The sequence below is a fragment of the Molothrus ater genome, chromosome 9 (assembly GCF_012460135.2).
Source record: "Molothrus ater isolate BHLD 08-10-18 breed brown headed cowbird chromosome 9, BPBGC_Mater_1.1, whole genome shotgun sequence".
Lineage (NCBI taxonomy): Eukaryota > Metazoa > Chordata > Aves > Passeriformes > Icteridae > Molothrus > Molothrus ater.
This window is the reverse complement of record NC_050486.2, coordinates 20,875,692-20,894,864: the sequence shown is the minus strand read 5'-3', so window position 1 is coordinate 20,894,864 and position 19,173 is coordinate 20,875,692.

The window sequence follows — 19,173 nt, the reverse complement described above, 5'->3', positions numbered from 1 at the left end:
TCATGTGCCAGCCCAGGGGCCCATCCTTCCTTCCCTCTGGCCCGGCAAGAGCTCTGGCCCCAGCCACAGCAGCTGGGACTGGACCACAGCCATGGGAGCCGTTCCCTTTTGCCACTCACAAAAGTGCTGGACAAGACCTGTGACACCCCAGCAACTCCAGGAGTAACAGCAGGAATTGTTGTTTTCCTTGTGAGCAGCAAGGAGGAGGAACACAAGATATTTTTCCAACATTTCTGGCTTAATCTTTAAAAAAAAGCCACGACACAGAGTGCCACAGCAAGTTGCACAGGGAGTTTTGCAGAGGATATCATGGTATGGCTGCAGTGCCCATGGGATGTGCATGTTAGAACCCTTCTTTCACATGCTGGAGATTAATAGCTGTACATCATGTAAAAGCAATTTGTCTACAAAAGTCCCAAATGGCCCAGGTAAACATCTCTGCCACTCTTTTCCAAGCAGTGTCCATCCCTCCTCCCAGCTATACTCTAAGGTATTCAGTCTCTAATGGACCTGGATTCTCAGTGAGTGACAAAAACCTCCCTTGCCATGCACAGAGGCAGGAAAAGTGTGGATGCTAAGGCCAGTGCTGGTCAGACCTGATCCACTCAGATATACAGCATTTCCCAGCCTGGAGAAAGCCTGCCTAACCCTGGAACCTGGGCACTGCTGTGGCTGCAGTATCCAAGCACTGCCGGGCCAGTGGGGGAACAATTTTCCAATGGGAGCTGTGGGATAGGGTTGAGTGAACAGTCTGCACCATGAGTCACTGGCACTCATGGGACACAGCTCAGTGTGAGGCAGTGGGGGACAGCCCAGGTGACAGCAGAACAAACAGGGAGCTGGAGAACTCTGTGTGGAAACTGTTTTCCAGCTAATTTGGGTTTGTTATTCCTCCATGCAGCTATCTGCCCAGAGCCACCCTGCCAGTGTAAAACACATACCATAGCACATTGCTTGGAAAACTCATCCTGCCACCATCCTATTCCCCTGGGACACTGCAGCAAGGGCACCACTATGGCACAGGATGCTGGAATCAATCACAGTCAGCCACATGTGGCTGCTGCAGTGGTTTTACAGAAGCAGCCCACAAAACTGCATCCTCCCACCCACAATGCTCATGGGGTGTCTGGCAGGATCAGTGGCCACCCTGTGTTGAGAGCAAACCCTTCTGCACTAGCATTACATAGGGTGCTTCATTCTGCTCCAGGAAGTGGCATTTAATTACCCAGCCTCCTGGTAGTAAATAGGTTTCCAACACATTACAAAAGGCTGTATTACTTTTTTTTATCCCCAGCCTTGCTCATGCTCTGCGCCGGTGAGCTCATCCCCAGGGAATACCGTCTCCAAAATAGATTCACTCCCTTGTTGGAAATAATCAAATGGGAATCCAAGCTGCTGAGCCCAAGCCCAATTCCTCCCTTTGTTCTGGGGCTCTGGCAGCGAAGGGGTTTGGAGCAGGGTGACAGGAACTCGCCTTCTTTTAATTGACCTCTGATGATGAAACAATCAACCAAACGATTTAGAAATGTGCATCCAGTGAGATCATCAGGAAAACTTCTCCACAAAGGGGCCTGGGGAAAGGAAGGTGCAGTAATCCACCTGCCCCAGCCGCCTCGGCAGGCCTCACTGCATGGCACAACGTGGCACAGCATGGCATGGTGTGTCACAGCCACTCAGTGCCTCTTGGACTAGCTTGCCGTGGCTTCATGCCAGAATCTGCCTCACTAGGTCCAACATGGGGAAAGAGTACAGCTAGACCTGTCCCAGTAAGGACATCTGCTCCCATGGGACATCTATCCTCCTTGTTCCCAGCCCCAGCCCATCCTTAGCTACTGGGCTCCCATTTATTCCAAGCCAGCACCGAGTGGTAGTGCTGCCTGTCTCCACTCTCAGACTCACTGCAAGTGCTGCCACCCAGGCATTTCTAGGACAAGATTCCATGATATTGTGGGGGAAAAATCCTCCCAGCCCCACAGGCAGTGCCTCCCTGGGGATTTCCATTTCTTGCACCCTTTCCCCAGCTTTTTGTAGCCTGTTGGGAGGGGAGCCACCCGGGAAGGGCTGGCATGGCTCCCTGGCCCCAGCTACGCCACTGGGGCTGCCCCGGCTTCCCCAGCCCAGGGCAGTGCACGCTCCAGCTTGGCATGTGGCAGGCACTAATTTTGGCCCAAAGGGTTTCCCTTCAGCAGACTCTGCCGCCAGGGTGGTTTTGAAGACAATCTTAGCCAGAGTCTTCCTTCCTTGACTGCCAGCAATCCGGAGCCAGGCTGGTGTGTTTGTGTTGTGTGTACATGTGTGTGTGTATCTCCAAACCGCAACAAATACTTCATATTCGTTTTCTTTCTTTCCCTTTTTTTTTTCCCCCTCCAAGCCCTTAGCTGCGGTATTTAAATAGTAGGTGTGGTCCCGGTGCTGTGTGCCAAAACCAACACCAGTTCCAGAGCAGATAACCCTGCGAGCAAACGCAGCAGCGAAACCACACTGAACTGCTGGGAGAGCTGTGCTGGGATGGGCACTGCTGCTGGCTGTGGCCACGGCATGGCCCTGTGGGCAGGCTGGCAGCAAGCAGGCACAGTGGCCACATGGCTCCCTGGCCCAACACGAAAGCTCAGCCAAAGGGGCCAGGTAAAGGGAGGAGGTGGTGGAGTCAGCATCCAGCTGAAGAGCCGTGCACTAGCTGCTCACTGTGTGCAGCCAGGAGTTGTTTGGGATGGACCCAGATGGTCTTTTGGGGTTTGTTTTTTTGATAAATCAAGGCAAAACTTGTTACTTAATCATCTATTTTCCATGTTATAAACAACCAAAAAGATTTGTTTGTTAAAAAGGCTACATTTCTCCCCCAAAAACATAGAGCATAAGCAAGTGGGAGGAGAAGTCCCTCCAGTGTTTTAAAAGCAGTTCACAAAGAAACTTTCTTAAGCCCTGATGTTTTTCTCATCCAAGCTGAAAGCCCTGAAATATGGTGAACGTCATGTATTTCAGCATGAGTCACCCAGAGAGAACCAGCTGCGTCACCTTCCCTGGCAGTGCTGGCTGTGCCTGTGTGTACTGGGGACAGTGGGCATGGAGGGGACCCCTGGGTGCTCTTCATCCAAGGATGGATAGAGATAAGTCAGTTCAGGCAGGAGAGGAATGAACAAGGATTGCTGCAGACCCGGAGCTGGAATGCCACCCTCGCCTTCCCTGGGACAACTGACATTTTTGGGGATGGAGAGGGATTGCCTTGGAGTACCTATGAAGTTTTGAAGATTCGTGGTGTGAGCATAATCCCCAGGAAGTCTGCAAACTCATCCGCAGGGGAGTGTGCACACAGTGCTGCAGGCAGTCAAGTGAGTGCCACAGCACCCCAGCTCCAGACAGCCTATGCCTCACTGCTGGTGTCCCCCCAGAGCAGCACCCACATCCAAAAAGACAAAGGAAGATCCTTATTACAGCCTTCAATCCCCCAGCTTTCCACAGGGCTGGCAGGGCACCATGTTTCTTGGGGGGGTGCCTCTCATAAGATTTTGCTTCAGACGGGACCTGTTTGCTTTCTGCAACCTGTGGGATAGTGGGCCAATGTCCTGGGACAGAGACTAGGGGAAGCCTGAGCTTTTCCAGACCTGGCACTCATACCCCGCTGTCCTCCTTGCTCCCTGGGTGGCTCTGGTATGGCATACCCTGTTTGCTCCTGCCCTAAGCCAGTGCCTTGTGGGACGTAGGCGGAAAGGGCAGTGACACCCCACAAATGTGGTCCCAAACAGAGACCACTCAGGTGAACGGTCCCTAGAACACTCATCTGCTGGGGACAATGCCAGGACATGGGGATGCTCCTCTCCAGCTGAAGTCCAACACCCTGTCCTGAGGATGACCAGGGATACCTGTCCCCTGGCTGGACAGTGCCTGAGGGTGACCACAGGCTGCTTGTCCCTGGGCTGAGCTGGTGCACGGCGTGTGGCAGGCACAGCCAGCACCCCGCTCCCTGCCTCCCGGCCCCACCGCAGCTGCAGCTGGAGAGGAGCCGGCTGGGCGTGCAGCGCTTCGCCAGCAGCACAAGGTGCACAGCGGGGCAGGATCCACCCTGCCCCTGGCAGAGTAGGAGGGTCCTTGGCAGACAAGGTTCTATTTGAAAACCCACAGCCAAGCCGGCTCCCTGCCCGACCTCAGCGCGTGTTCTGGCTACGGGCAATCAGCCTCGAGCCCAAACCCAACCTCTAGTGGCCTCCATTTTCCCTGGCTCCATCTTCCCTGACCTGCCTCAGTTCTGCTTCACCACTGCCTCCCATGTGCCAGCTCAGTGCAATGTCCCGTGGCTTCCCAGGGACCTGTTGGCCCCACTGGCACGTGTCCCAGCGTGGAAAGGAAAATAAAGTTCGGATGTCACCTCCCCAATCAAGAGTGGAAAAATCTTTCCCAAAAAACACCCTTTTAATCCTTCACTGAGCATAGCCAATGTTGTAGTCCCCAGCCCCACAGATTCACAGCCAAACAGGGAATTTTCCACCTACATCAAAGCAGAACCACATGGTTTTACAGGAACGGACATGGAGGTTGTGTCCTGTGCACCTGCCCGCCTGTTTTCTTGTTTTGGAAAATTGCAGTGACCACGAGGCACTGAGCAGGATACTGAGGTCCCCTGCTCCACACCATGTTGTGTCAGCCCCTCCTGCCTCCCCCAGGACCCTATGTACTGTGAAGTGTAGGGAGCCTGGGGGCTTTTCCAATGATTACCCTAAATCCATCTCCCCTCCCAGACACTTAAAATGAATGAGGTCTGACTGAACTCATGGCACATGTGATGGTGAGGAGGCTGCTCTGCCTACAGCATGGGAAGAACTGAAGAGGGTGGAGAGGGCATCTCAGGCCCTTGGTTGGATTTAGGAAGCCCTTGGTCAGATTTAGGAAGCCAGGATGCCCCTAAAATTACTTGAACCCGGCTTTGCCCCAGCAAGCGTGTTCCAATTTCACTTGGTGCACACGGGGCCACCACGGGCACAGGGACTTGGGGATACCCGGTCATGCCTGGTTACCTCCCCCACACCATCTGTACCCTGGGCAGGGGAATCGCTCCTCCAGCCCTCCGGTGTGGATCAGGTCGCTGTACCTTCCCTCTAGCCCAATCTGATGCACTTCAAAGCCCGGCAGGAGCACGGGCCGCCTGCCTCAGGGACATTAGTGTCAGGCAGGGGGACATCCAGGCAGCCCCGGCTGCCGGTGGGGATGGTAGGAGATTGGTCTGGGAATCTGCACTTCCCATAAAGAGGCTGATTCCGGGAAGGAATCCCGGACCGGAGCCATCAGTGGCCATCACGGGCCACTCCAGCCATCTGGAACTTTTAGTCTCCAGCCGGGTCTGCTCCCACAGAGGGTGATGTGTGGGGGTTCTTCTGCCCTCCAAGTACACAATTGCAGGGTCATTTGCATCTAAAATGGGAGCTGGGCCCTTTAGCGGCTCCTCTGCTCCTGATAGGGGCCGGGAGCCTGCTCGGGCACTAAACCCGTTAATGCAATCAGTGGAGCCAGGGCTCTGCACATCAAAGATCCCCAGCTCCCTTATAGCAGCCTCCCGGCCACAAACCTCCCCTCGGCCACCTTTCATCACTGCCAGAGTGGCTGTCACCCCTCTCCTGGGGAGCCCTGGCTGGGGGAAGTCCAAGGAATAGGGATGATGAAGGGCCACCAGGCCTCCTTGAGTGCAGGATGGGGTCACTGCTACATCCTTGCCTGCACCCTTTTCACAGAATCGTAAAATTATTTGGGTTGAAAGGGACCTTAAAGACCATCTAGTTCCACCCTGCCTGCCATGGGCAGAGACACCTTCCACTACAGCAGGCTGCTTAAAGCACATCCAGCCTGGTCACTCCCCCACTGCTGTACTTTGCTTCCCTATAGGACTTCTTTTGTCCCCATTCATGTTGTAGAGGAACATAACCATGGAGAGACTGGGGAGGGGGCCACAGCCCCCACCACTGACCCGAGGGAACCATGGGGCCAGCACAGGACAGGATCACCCACAAACACTGACTCATTAATGGGGTTACAAATAATATCCGAAAGGAAACTGGCTGAGGCAGCCCTGCCCCACATTCTCTGCGCCAGGGAGTGGCACCATCTTCATCCCACTGCAAGGTGTCCCTAGAGAAAGGACTGGCAGCCCTAGTGCCATGTACCAACAGGGAGAGTACTGCTTGGCATCCATGTAACAGGGTGCTGGATGCTGGAGGCTCAGCTGAGTGCTTCAGCCAGCACCTCAGGGTGCCCTGGCTGGGGCTGCTACATCCCCCAGGGTGTGCTTGCAGACCAACCAGCATCTCCTCCTCTTGGGAAAGTGCTTTCCTCCTTTTTTATCCTCTGCACCCCCAGGGTCACCACTGAGAACCTTCCCTGGGAGCAGAGAGGACACTGCCCAAGGTGGTATCACACTGCACCTGCAGGCAGGACAGCCCTGAGCCATCCCTGAATCCAGAGGCATGCACTGGGTACTCCCGCACCACGGGCTGGTGGCCCTGCTCCTCCTGCTCAGGCAGACCCTAGAGCACCCTTGTGTCACTGGATAACCCTTGCCACAGGCAGGTACTGGAAACCATGCCCTCCCTGGATGGGCTTCTGGCTACAGCTCTGCTCAATCCGCAGCAGGGTCTCAGTCTGCTGAAGGGACAGCACAGTGCTCTGGAGGGACATGAGGACACCTCCTCAGAGGCACAGGGGTGCTGGCTGTGCTTGCTGGGTGCCATCCAGGGCGCTGGCCCATGGCTCCTGGCCAGCAGTCGCTGCTCATGGCAAACACAGCTGCTTCCCCATCCTTCTCCATGCCCGGCTCCTGGTGCAGAGGCTGTTGCCATATGGTGCTGATGTGTACACAGAGACTGGGTACACACAGTATGCCAGGAGCGCTCCCCTGGGGTCTGCCTGGCCTCAGGGGGGCACAACACCCTCCAAACGGCTGCACTCTTTGGCAAGGAGCGGGTGGGGACCCTCAAGTGTCTGTACAAGGGATGGGGACTCACCACTGGCTGAGCCATGTCTGATCTGGCCTGCTGGAGATGGGGATGGGCTCCTGGCACGGTCAGGAGCTGCTCCCCCCATGCTGGTGGGGAGCTCTTGGGGCACAGTGATGTTTTTTCATGTTTTTTTCATGCCTGCTGGTGGTTTTGTGTTCCCAGTGCAACCAGTGGGATTCCAGCTGGCTGTGGCAGTCCCACCCTGGCAGAGAAAGCTGGCAGTGACTCACTACCCTCACCAGCCCTGCCTGCTGGGTGACTCCTCCTGCAACCCATCCCACTGCTATTGCCAGTCCCTGCTCCCTCCATGGGCACAGATCCTTTGGCTGAGCTGGCTGCCACCCATGGGGGACAACCTCTGAGCCTGGGGGACCCCACACCCCATGGCCAAGGCTGCCATTGACACCCTGTTCCTGTGCCCTAGCTTGATGGTGCCAGATTCAGGACAGGGAGAAAAGAAAGTCATCCTCCACTCCTTTTTCCCTGTTTTTCCGCCCTCTCAAGGGGAATCCCCAATGTCTTCCACAGGGTCCCTCCATCCTCCTGCTCCCAACCAGTGCATGGGACAGGGAGAGGGGGAGCCCTGTTGGGACTGCTCTGGTCCCCAGGGCAGTACCTGGGGCTGAGCTGAGCCCTACTCAGCCAACACCTCACCAAGCTGCCCCAGGGCTCACAGGGTTGTGTGTGCATCCTGGGGGAAGGATGCAGGCAACGTTTGCATGCATCCAGGGAGAACGGAAAGTCACGTTGGGATTTGTCCCAGTTGTCAGTTGCCATTTTGGGAGAGGGGTTGTGGGTGTGGGAGAGGCAGATGGGCCGTGGTAGGGGTGAGGCAGTAGGCAGGAGGTGGGGAGGGGACTGGTTTGGAACCCTCCCCAGAGGTTCTGTAGAGTTTAGCTCCCCTGCACAGCTGCTGTGGCAGCAAATGGGTCCCTAAAGAGCAACAGACTCCTGCAGTGTGTGATGTGCTCTGGTCTTGCCACATCCAGGGTGGCAGCAAGCCCAAGAGGAGCCCCAGAGTGTGCATGGGGCTTGGCCCCCGCACACTGATTGCAGCAGGGAGGATGTGGGATGATGCCCAGGGTCTGGCAGGAGCAGGCTGGGGGCTGGGGCCAAGCCCTGCCTGGCCCAGCTGTCCTGCACGAGTCCTGCAGGCACCAGCTCCCAGCCAGGACCCACAGGCTGTAGGAGCACTGATGCAAAGACAAGAATACAGAGGCACCGATGCTTTGCTTCTCCCTGCGCTCCCATGGCTCAAGATTCATTGCATCAACCAGCACATGGAGCCAAGGACCCCAAAAGCAGCACTCCAGAGAAGTGTGGGGTGACAGCACAGGTGATGGTTGGGAGCTGCAGGAGATGTTGTGGTTGGTGGGAACTGTGGGGTAGGCAGGGAGAGGTAGGAAGCTGGACAGCAGCTCTGTTGGGTGGTGGTGATGGGGGGGATTACAGGGTGGTTTACATTTTTGGGGGTCTCCCTGCAGCCCTGCTGGGAAGCTGAGTACAGCGAGGGGAGGAGCAGAGGGATCAAAGAAGTGGGGGAGTGGAGAAGCTCGTGAGTTGTGGGTCATTATCTGCTATTAACATCTGTAATCTCCCAAGAGCAAACTGAGATTTACAGCCTGTTATTAGGCTGTTACTCAACGTGTTGTGCAACAGCTCAATTAAAAAAAAAAAAAAAACAAAAAGAAACAAAAAAAAAACCCCAACCTGAACGTGATTAATAGCCTGCTAATAAGGGGGAAATCTCTCCTATTTAATTCAAACAGCCTCTGCCTAGGCACTCCAGGAAGGTATGGACTCTCAGCCCAGGTTCCCAGTCTGGCTGCTTGGCCCCTGCTGGGATTCCCCCGGGAACTGACACTGGGTAGAGGTCCTGGGGGGTCGGTGAGTGCTGCTCCCCACCACAGATCTGGACTCTGGGTTCCCAAAGGCATCGGGGTGCAATTGCCACCTCCTCTCAACACTGTCTCAATGCAAAGGGAGCACCAAATTGTCCCTGGCCATTCTCTGTGGTCACCCTCTGGAAGACGTGGAAACTCTGAGTCAGCTGCGGTTCTTATCCAGGCACCTCACCTTTTCTTTGGCCATGACTTGCACCTGAGTCACTTTGACCCCACAGCTTCCTGCCCTTCCACCTTTCACTGCCTGTGGTCCAGAGGGTGCTCTCTGTCCCCAGATGTTCATAAGTGCTACAGCTTCACCTCTTGACTCTCACCTCCATTTCCAGACATCCAAACCAGTCCTCCTTGTGAACACCTCCATGGCCTTGAGACCACTCCACTGGGAGTGCTCCCCGGTTCCTGAACTCCTCTGCTCCTGGGACTTTGTTTCTTGAAATTGTCCCTTCTTAGGAGAGGAGAAGCAGTGTCACATGGCTCTTCCCCTCAAATCCAGTCTCTGGACACTATGTGCACCCCACTGAGATCCCAAGGACTTGTCCCTTGTCCAAGATGGGGTCTTCAGCACAGGCTTAACTAGAAGAGAAAATGGCAACAGACACACACTTTGCAGCCTGGATTCAGCCCATGCCACTAAGTCAATGGCCTCACTCAGCCGGCGTTTGACCCAGTGACTGAGCACCATGGTTAATTGGATTGCAGCCGGCCTCGTTCCTATCCCTGCTGCCAGCCCAAGTCCTGTCTGTGATCCTGGGATGCTTCAGGAAAGCTGCCATCCGGGATCCACCTCTCTGAGCATTTTCCTCTCCCTGTGGCATTAAATCCCTTGGCCACTTCCCTTTGGACACACGCTGGCCCTGCCCAGAGGGACTCGCAAGCTCTACCCTGGGTGAAGAATTTGGCCACGCAGGAGCTGCTGCTGTCACCATCCCTGGCTGAAGGCAACATCACCTGCAAATGCGAGTGCTTCTGGTCTTGCCAGCAGTAGCTGGTCCCCAGGGCCATTCTTTGCCTGTCCTGGGCTGGTTGGAGGCAGCTGGGATGAAAGAACAGCCCATGCCACCTCAAAATGACACCTAGGGAGGACTAAAGTATCCCTGGGCAGCTTTTTCCAGCATCCTGGTGTCTGTTTGGGAGCAAATACACCTGGGGAGGGCTGGGCTGTGGTACCACAGGGTAGTGTGGCCACAGACAGCATCCACAGGCACCAGGGCAGTGGCACATCACACAGGGGGACAAAAACATAGAGCTGGGGTCCCTACTCTCCACACCTGACCACCCTGCAAGGCCAGGCAGCATCTGCTCACCCAGCCCACGTGCTGGTGATCACATTGGAGCTGCCACCCACCACCACCTCCAGCACAGGGCTGCAGCGAGCCGGGGCTTTGTTGGTGGCCCCTGGGCCCCCAAGCATTCTGTCTGGTTGCTGCTGTGGGACGTGTGGGCAGCCACACTGTAGCAGCTTCCCTCAGGCTTGCTCAACGCTGCGTTGGAGGGTGAGCTGAGCCTGTCCTCGCTGGGCCCACGCGGGTAATGAGGGCCCGGCGGTGCCTCGTCAGCAGCGCCCCGGCTGCCCTGGCCGCGCGGCCCTCACCCAGCGCGGGCACGCGGCACCAGGCCGCCCGCAGGCCCAGCCCTGCCTGCTGCTCACGTGGCACTGCGGCCGGGCTGCATTTTCCACATTCTGCCCCGCTCTGAGTCATCCACACCTCTGCTGCCAAAACCTGTACCTGTGCCTGGCTGTGCCAGCAGGCAGGGCTGGCTCCAGTGGCTGTGCATGGCTCCATGCGAGGTGAGGGCACCTATCCCTGTGTGTTTGCTCTAGGGCACTCTCCCCTGCCTCAGAAATGAGCTTCCCACCCTTGGCCCCAGGAGAATTGCAGGAATGCTCCTGCCTTGCTCTGGGGAAGCTTTGGTGCTGGAGGTCCTGCACCCCATGGGGAACACCCACCTTTGTACCCTTTGCCCCAAGCATCTCAGGGAAGGGGTTTGCATCCTCTGCCACCATTCCCCAGCTCCAGGCACTGCATCACTAACCTGCTGCTGCCTCCTATTCCAGCTCACTGTGGTGCTTGACTCTTTCAAAGACTGCAACAGTGCTGCCAGCAACCTCACCCTGCTGGCAGCCAGCCTGCCCTGCCCCAGCCCCTGCTCAGCTCCCTGTGCACTGTCCCATGTCCCCATCCAGACATGCCAGCAGTGAGTGCCACCCCCCAGCTCTGGGCCTGCACTGGCATTTGCAAAAGTAGTCACAACTGGGGCTCAGGTACATGGGAAGCACTTGACAAGGGGCACTGTGTGCTGGCTGTGGGGGTGGGGTGCAGAGGGAGAGATGTGTGGGGCTCCCACCCACAACGCCCTGGCAGCACCTTGGCATGGCTCAGTCAGCAAGGATTGCACATGCCTCTCCTGTCACCTGTCTCTTCAGTTCACTGTGGAGCCTGGCACAAGTGTGCCAGGGATTGGCAAGACCCAGCACCAGAGTGATGTGTGACCCCCAACACAGACGTGATTCCACCCCACCGTGAGCCTTGGCTCACACCAGTGCCAGTGTGTGCAGTGACTTTGCCAAGCCATGGCTGAGCCCAGAGCAGTGTGGCTGCATGGCTGAAGGAGTCTGGGTGATCAGCACACCACAACACCCCACCAGCCCCACAGTGACACAGCCCCTGGGGGAGCAGCCAGGAGGGGAAGCAGTGTGAGTGCTGGATGTACGGGAGCATGGGGATGTGTGTGCTCTGTGGCTGTCCACGGTGGTGGGCCATGCATCCATATCCCCGTGTGATGTGCAGGCACACGTGAGCCCAATCTGAGCCCATGTGGCTCGGGGCAAGGCAAGGAGTGAGGTGAAGGGGGCTGGTGAGTGGGCCACATGGGGGTTGGCATGTGAGGGGCATGGGGAATGTGGGGGGATACACAGTATGGGGTCTGGGCTCACCCAGGCATGCACAGATATGGTGAGTGTGTATGTGCTGTATGCGTGTGTAGGGCATGTGTAGGCATGTGTAGGCATGTATATACATATGCAGGGTGTGCATGCGTGTGAGGGGTGCACATGCATTCCCATGGAGGCATTTTCGTGGTGCAGATACATGGGGGGGGATACTGATGTATGCACAGCATGTCTGGAGGGGTGTGGGAGGCTCATACGGGCCTGTGGGGTCTACGTCTGGGCATGTGCCTCACTCCTGGGTGGTAGGTGTGTGTGTGTGTACACAGCATGTGCACTGCAAGGTGCACACAATGTCAGGTGTGTGTCTGTCCACCTGTGCCACACATAAACATGGGCAAGTGTCCACAGCAGCAGCTCCCAGCACTCAGCAGAGTTCCAGGGAGCACCGCTGGCTCATTCGGTGCCAGCAGCCCGTGAGCTCTCGTGCAAGCAGGTGGCTGGGGAGCAGCCCTGAGCCCTTCCTGGTGCCTCTCCCCACAGCGGTGGCTCCAAGCCGTGACACAGGGGCCAGGCTGTCTCTTTCCGGCTGTTTCCCAGCCTGTCAGGCCAGTCGTGTTGGGTCTTGCTGCGATTTCCCGGATGGTTGCTTGGCACCTTCCTCTTCCCCATCCGGATGGACAAGTTCCTGGAGCACCAAGCTGGGGCAGCACATCTCCTTGGCTCCTGCCCTGCCTTTCCACCTGTGTGCCCTGGCTTCAGAATCCCTCCCCAGTGCTGGCCAGCTCCCTGCCTGGGTGATTTGAGGGGGGTGGTGGGGCAGCGGGGCTGCGGGCGGGCGCTGGCTGCGGGCGGGCCCTGAGTCAGGCAGGGCGGGAGGCACAAAGGGGACAAAGCTGCCGCCTCTGCCGGGGCTTGGGGCGGCCAGACTGGCTGGGCCAGTCAGGCTCGGGCGGGCGCCGCTCGCTCGCTCGCCGCTGTGGCTGTGGGACGTGCCGGGAGCAGCAGTGCCGGTAGGCATGGGCACCTCCCGGTGCTGGAGCCTGGGAAGAGGTGCCCCAGAGGGGCTGGGCAGCAGGGCATGCTCCCGGGGCTGGGAGCTGGGCAGGCAGAGCTGGGCTGGGATGGCTCCAGTGAGCTCGGCTCTTCCTCCCACTGTGCAGGATGGCACTGGCCATATGGGGATGCTCAGCCTTGGGGAGAGGCCAGATCTCACGCTGCCCATGGAAAATCCCTTCCTTGCCCAGAGCCACTCGCAGCTCCGTGCCGGGGGTAAGGATGCAGTTTTGAGCAGAGGGTGTAGTAGCCCTGGCCACAGGCAGGCTCATGGAAGCCGCTTGCCGTGCTGGTGCTGAGTCATGCTGTGCCTTGCTGTCCCTGCAGCCTGCCCAAGGTAACTCTCACCATGCCACCATTCCTACCCTGGCGGCAGGACAGCTCACATGCCTGCTTGCCCACCCCTCCTTCTGCACATGGGAAAAGTGAAGCAGAGTGTGTTAGAAAAGACATGTTGTGTTAAGCCCCAGAGAAGCTGTGGGCGTTGAGCCATCAGCCCTGCCCAACCCCACACACTGCAAGAGCATCCTTTGGGGAGAACTGGAATGTGCAGCTCAGGTACTGTGGTAATGCCAGGCCCATTTCTGTGTCCCCAACAGGCAGGGGACAGCCCTGGGCACATGTCCCTCAAGCCATGCTAAGCTGTGGTTCTGTTCCCTCCTGGCCACACGGGCTTTTGGCTGGGGCAGGGGAAGTGCAGGCCCTCAGGCATTCGGAGCTGTTCCATTTATTCCCACAACCTGTGATTAGCATTGCTGACAGGGTCTGTAATTACCCACAGCTCTTCATGTCAGGAGCATGGTCCTGGGGGGACAATCGCCCTGCAGGGAGCCAGTGGGACCCCCAGGCTAGAAGTCCCCTCTGATACCCTGTGAGACCCAGGGGCTGCATCCCCATTGGAGGAAAAAAGTTTTCTTCATTCCTGGTGTTTCCAGGAGCCCCTTGGCTGTGGTGTCCCACCAGCCACTGCACAGCAGGGGCGGGAAGCAAATGAAATGGAGATCACTGGCTTAGCCCAAGGGATGCAGGAGTGGGGCTGACCAGCACCACTGCTGACTCAGGGTCTCCTCCCTGGCAAGCAAGGCCAGATCTAGGAGGGATAGAGCCCCTCAGTGCCCAGAGGCTGGGCCACTGAGCTCTGCTCTCCATCCCTAATGAAGTCCTTCCCATCCCTGCCACAGACATCTGGCTAATGAGCCCTGTAGTTCCTGCTGTGAAGGTGCTGGGACCTTGTCCTTCTGTGGCTGTAACCCTTCCCAGCCTGGGCTCCTACAGACTGCCCTGTATCCTCTCCTGGCTGGAAACTGGAGGGTGAGGATGCACCAGCCATAGGGGACCCAGACTTCAGGGCTATAGCCAAGTCTGGGTGCTCTAGCAGAGCCTGGATTTGTCCAGCTTGTGTGGTCCCATCCAGCCCCACGAGTATCCTGGGGGATGGCTTGGGGGAGGGTCATGTTGGAGAGACCCAAAGGACCTTGTGGACCCCACAAGGCAGTAGGGTGGAGGTGCAGGGATGGGGCTGTGGGAAGGGCCAGGCTGCACCCTTAGTGCATATCTGGGATGCAAGTCTGCCACTGCAGCCAGTGGCAGGGGCCTGCTGTGGTGTAAGGGAGCCAGGTGCGTTTGCCCCAGAAAGGACAGCAGCAATTTTCATCACTGGAGGAACCTATTCCTGAGGGTGTCAGAGCCTGGCAGACCTGGGCACAGGGCTGTACATGCCTGGCACACACATACAGGGATGTGCAGATTCCCTGAAGCAGCATGTGGGCAGCACCTGCAACCCCTCTCCTGGCTCTAGTGCCATCAGATCACTGTCCAGAGCAAGGGTGTTGGACTCTAAGATGCAAACAAACCTACCATGTTCCTGTTGTCCCCCACATTGTCCCACCAGAGCCTTCACCCCATGAGTGATGCTTGCCTGGGGCCAGGACAGGTAGAGCAGGATCCTTGCTCTGGCCTGTCATTTTGTCTCTAATTGGATACCCTGCTGTTCCCCTTCGTCAGGACTGAATGAGGGCTGGCTAATGAGGGGAATGTGATTAGCAGGGCAAGGGGCTGGCTCTGGGCACAGGAGGTTTCCCTGGGCCAGGTAATGACAGGATTTTGTCCCCTCTGGTCCTGCTCCAGAGGGGACAAAGGCAGGGGGATGAGGATGCCCCAGGCAAGGAGTGGGTACCAAAGGGCTGAACTCAGCAAGTCCTGGCTGTTCCCACTCCTCTGTAGCGTCCTGCTAAGGGGATGCTTCAGCTACCAGAGCCTGACTGGAGACCTGGGAGTCCTGGCTGCAGTTCAACTGCCCAGACCCAGTCAGCTGTGGGGACATCCCAGCACTGTCACCCCCAGGCCTGAGGATCCTGGTTCTAGCTGGGAAACTCATCCAGCTATCAGGTCCTGTCTTGGGACACCACATTTCTAGTGGCCAGGGTTTACCCATGATGGGACAGATGCCTGGACAGCAGGCTCCAATTCACTTCAGCCCTGGGCCACAGTGCTATGGGCTGCAGAGGCACGTTGGGACAGTTGCCCCCTGCACTGCTCACCTGTGCAGGGCCCAGCATGGGGACACATCAGGCAGCACTGTTTGGGAAACACATTGGAGCCCATGGATACTGGGAGCCAGGAACAGGGTCTGGTTCTTGTGTAGGCTGAGCTGGGTGTTGTACTTGGAAGAGGCCAGGACAGAACTAGGAGAAGAGTAGGACTGGTTCCCACTCCTGTGCATGCTGAGGGTGCTCTTAGGCCTCGGGGGAGGGAGGTGTGGGTCCCCACTTTAACCAAGGTCACACAGCCAGTGCTTGGTTGTACCTCAGCCCTGCTGGGGTTTTGCACCCTGTGAGGCTGCTAGGATGTGGGGAACCCAGGATGAACATGATGTGCAGAGGCAAGACCCTGCAGTGGGACCCTGGTGCAGTCAGCCCATGGGAGAGGTGCTGTGCCTGCAACCTGGCAAGCAGCAGAGTGGAGAGGCAGACAGATTGCGTGTGACAGGCCGAGCATAATTCACCGCTCCTGAAGAGAGAAATCTTCCACCTGGAAAGGAATCTTACCCCCTCCGCCCTCAGCCCAGGAGGCTGCAGGGCCCAGAGGGGCAGGGAGGGGTGTGCAGGTGGGCTGCTACACTGTGAGCCTGGACAGGCAGGGCAGGCAGCACCCTGCACTGGGCAGGGCACCCGCAGTGCTGCCATAGCTGTGTGGGTCCCCTCTGCCCCACCGACATGAGTCCTGACTCTGATGAGACACTAGGGAGAAAACTGGGGTTGGTGCCAGCTGCTCACCCACCCTGCAGCTGAACATGCACACCCAGCACAGCCAGCACTGTCCCTATGCTGGGTGCATGTGCTGGAATGAGCTGGAGGGTGCTTCTTGATCCCACCAGCTCCTGGCCACCGACAGCCTGGAACCAGCAATTCCTGTCCTGGCACACGGGTGGGGGGGAGCATGATCCCAGTGGGGTGCTTAGAAGCCCCAGCAAGGTGCAGTACATGCACTGCTTTGGAAAAAGGCTGTGCCAGGCAGTGCTGAAAGGGCTGGGAGCCAGAGCGGCTGGAGGGCCCATGGGGAGGGTATGGCCTGCGTGCCCCAGCCCATCACTGCTGTGCTAGGGAAGCCGGCTGCCTGGCAGGCCCTGGCATGAAGCAGCGTCTTTGCTGAACTCCTCTCGTGTCTTAGCATCTCCCAGGAGAGGCAACGTGTTCCTCTCAGGGTGTCCTGGCCTTCAGGCTGCTGAGTACACACAGACGTGTGTGTGTGTGTGTGTGTGTGTGTGTGTGTGTGTGTGTGTGTGTGTGAACACATATGTCTGAGCATGAGCATTCTGGCTGTGCACGTGACACATCTTCAGTCAGGGCTAATTAGGTAGTGAGCTGATCAGCAAATGACCCTGAAAGCATTGGCTTTCTGGGGACAGCAAAGGAAAAAAATGAGGATCGGTGAAGACACATGCTCCCCCATAGCATCCCTCTCAGCCACACCTGTGCCACAAGCAGCCTCACACCAGGGTCTCCTGGGGGAGGATTTTCCCCACCTTCAGCCAGGTATATCCATCCCTGTTGTCCTTGTCACCAGCTCTCTCTCTCGTTGGGAAACAGGCTGAGATGATGGGGACAGCATGCCAGCAAGGATGCTGGAGCAGGCTGCTGGCAGGCTGAAGGCTGGGCACATATGGAAGTGGCTTTGGTTCCCCGGGATGGACAGACACACCAGGGGGACAAGGGGACACTCTGCTGAACTGAGGGCAGAGGTGGCCGTGCCAGGCACCCTACCTGCAGTGGGTGGGACTGCAGCAGTGTGAACAGTCCTTTGCCCAGCACTGTCACACTCCCCTGCTGGTCCCCGTGTCGCCGCGCCGTCCTGTCCCGCACAAACATTCCCTCACTCCCGGCCATGGTAAATATTGTTGCAGGGCAAACAGTGAATCAGCCCTCTTTGTTCGAGTGCTGCTGGCAGCCCCATCTTGTTCGACTGCTGTTTAATGACCCTCCAGTTGTGTACCCTGGAGGTACTCATTAACCTTGGGCTGCAGATGGTGAGGAGGATGGATCTGAGCTAGCCAGGAATGGTTTGACAGTGCTGGGGACCAGCTCTGAGCAAATTCTGGTGACCTTTTACCAGGAGCGGATGTGCCAGAGGTTTCCCCTCACACCTCTGCAAGGTGTGGCCAAGCTGCTGACAGCTCAGCATAGCCACAGGCTGACGTTCTTATCACAGCCCATGAGTTCTACTTTATTTTCTTTCCTGATCCTCCTCCCCAAGCTGTTGGTGGAGGAATGGGAAGGGAAAGTGAGCAAGCAATTGTGTGGTACTTAGTTGGCAGCTGGGGTTAAATCTTGACACCACCTCACAGTATAGCACAATGGGGCTTGACTGGAGCAGCATCCCCTTTAGAGCATCCCTTTTCAGCTCAGTCCATGTTTCTGGCACAGCCATGGGGTGCAGAGAAGATGCTGGCTCTTGTAGAGGGATGCTCCAGCCCCTGTGTGCTACAGGAGGGTTTCAGAGGCCTCATGATGGGAACTGTGGTAGGAAGGCTGTGCAGCGCAGCTTGGGCAGGTTGGTGAGGGCCATGAAAGTGAATAGTGGGACATCCTGAGACATGCAGGACTCAGGACACGGGCTGGAAATGGTAGTCCAGGAACAACTAGGAGAAACATGGGTGCTGAGCCCATGGGAACCTTCTGCCACTGCCGAGAAGCTGCTTCTGCCCCTCTGCCTGGTCCTGACCTCCCATTCATGTGTTCCTGGCTCTCTGACAACACCTCGAACTCCACCCCACATTGTAGTCTGGTTCCTTCCCCCACTGTGGTCACTCCTAATGGTGGCAGTGTCTCTTGTCCCACAGTGGTCCCATGGTGGTCAGTGCCCAAGGGGCAGTGCCAGCCCAGCCCAGGACACTGCATGCACTAGCTCTGGAGCTAGGCCCAGGATGCCTCAGGGTTCCCAGGGCTCCAGCACTGGTGGCACAGGCCCCTACAGTGGTGCTCACAGCAGCAACAGCAGCCGCCAGGATGCCAATCCCAGTGTCCCCACACAAACTTGTTCAGGGAGCCAGGAACACGGTGCTGGTGGCAGGGGACAGCACAGGGTCTGGGGCCATCCCCACTCCCACCAGCAAACTGTGGGAGACAGCATCCCCACAGGAGCAAGTGCCTGCTGGAACTTTACAGCTGAGGGCTTGGTGGGATCAGAGCAGGGCCATGGTGTGGGGGCAGGATCCTGTGACCGCGTCCCTGTAGGGCTGTGCAGTACCCAGCTGTGCTGCTGGCATGGGGGACAGCCTGGGGAGGACCGCAGAGGCTGTGCGGGGTGCCTGGCATGTTGGATTGGGGCTGCCAGGAAGGCCCTGATAAACATCTAGCCTCTGTTTATTTATGACTGAGGATATTTATACTGCAAAGGCCTTTAAATTTAGCTGGGGACACACCCAGGCCCCATCCAGCGCTGACAGCCGTGGGGAGCTCCTGGTGCAGTCTGAGCTGGCACACCAACTCAGGCACTGGCTACAGCAGCAGCACCAGGTGTGCCCTGGAACTGTCACCTCCAGGGCTGATATCTACTGTGGGTGTGAGGCACAGGGGCACAGCTTGGGGGACAGCAGCACTTCTCATGGAGACAGGAATGAGGCTGCACCCCGGCGAGACAGGCTCTCCAAAAATGATGGCACAGGCTCCGTGCCCGTGCAGTGAGGACCCCAGTGCCACCAGGGCAGATCCACGTCTCCTCTGACACAAACTGACACCTATGGTCAGTGCCATGTGAGGCTGGTTTTTGGGTCAGAAACAATCTTGGGGCTACATCCCGAAATTACAGCCCGGAGCTCATCCGGGGGGGCTGGAGACAGCCCAGGGCC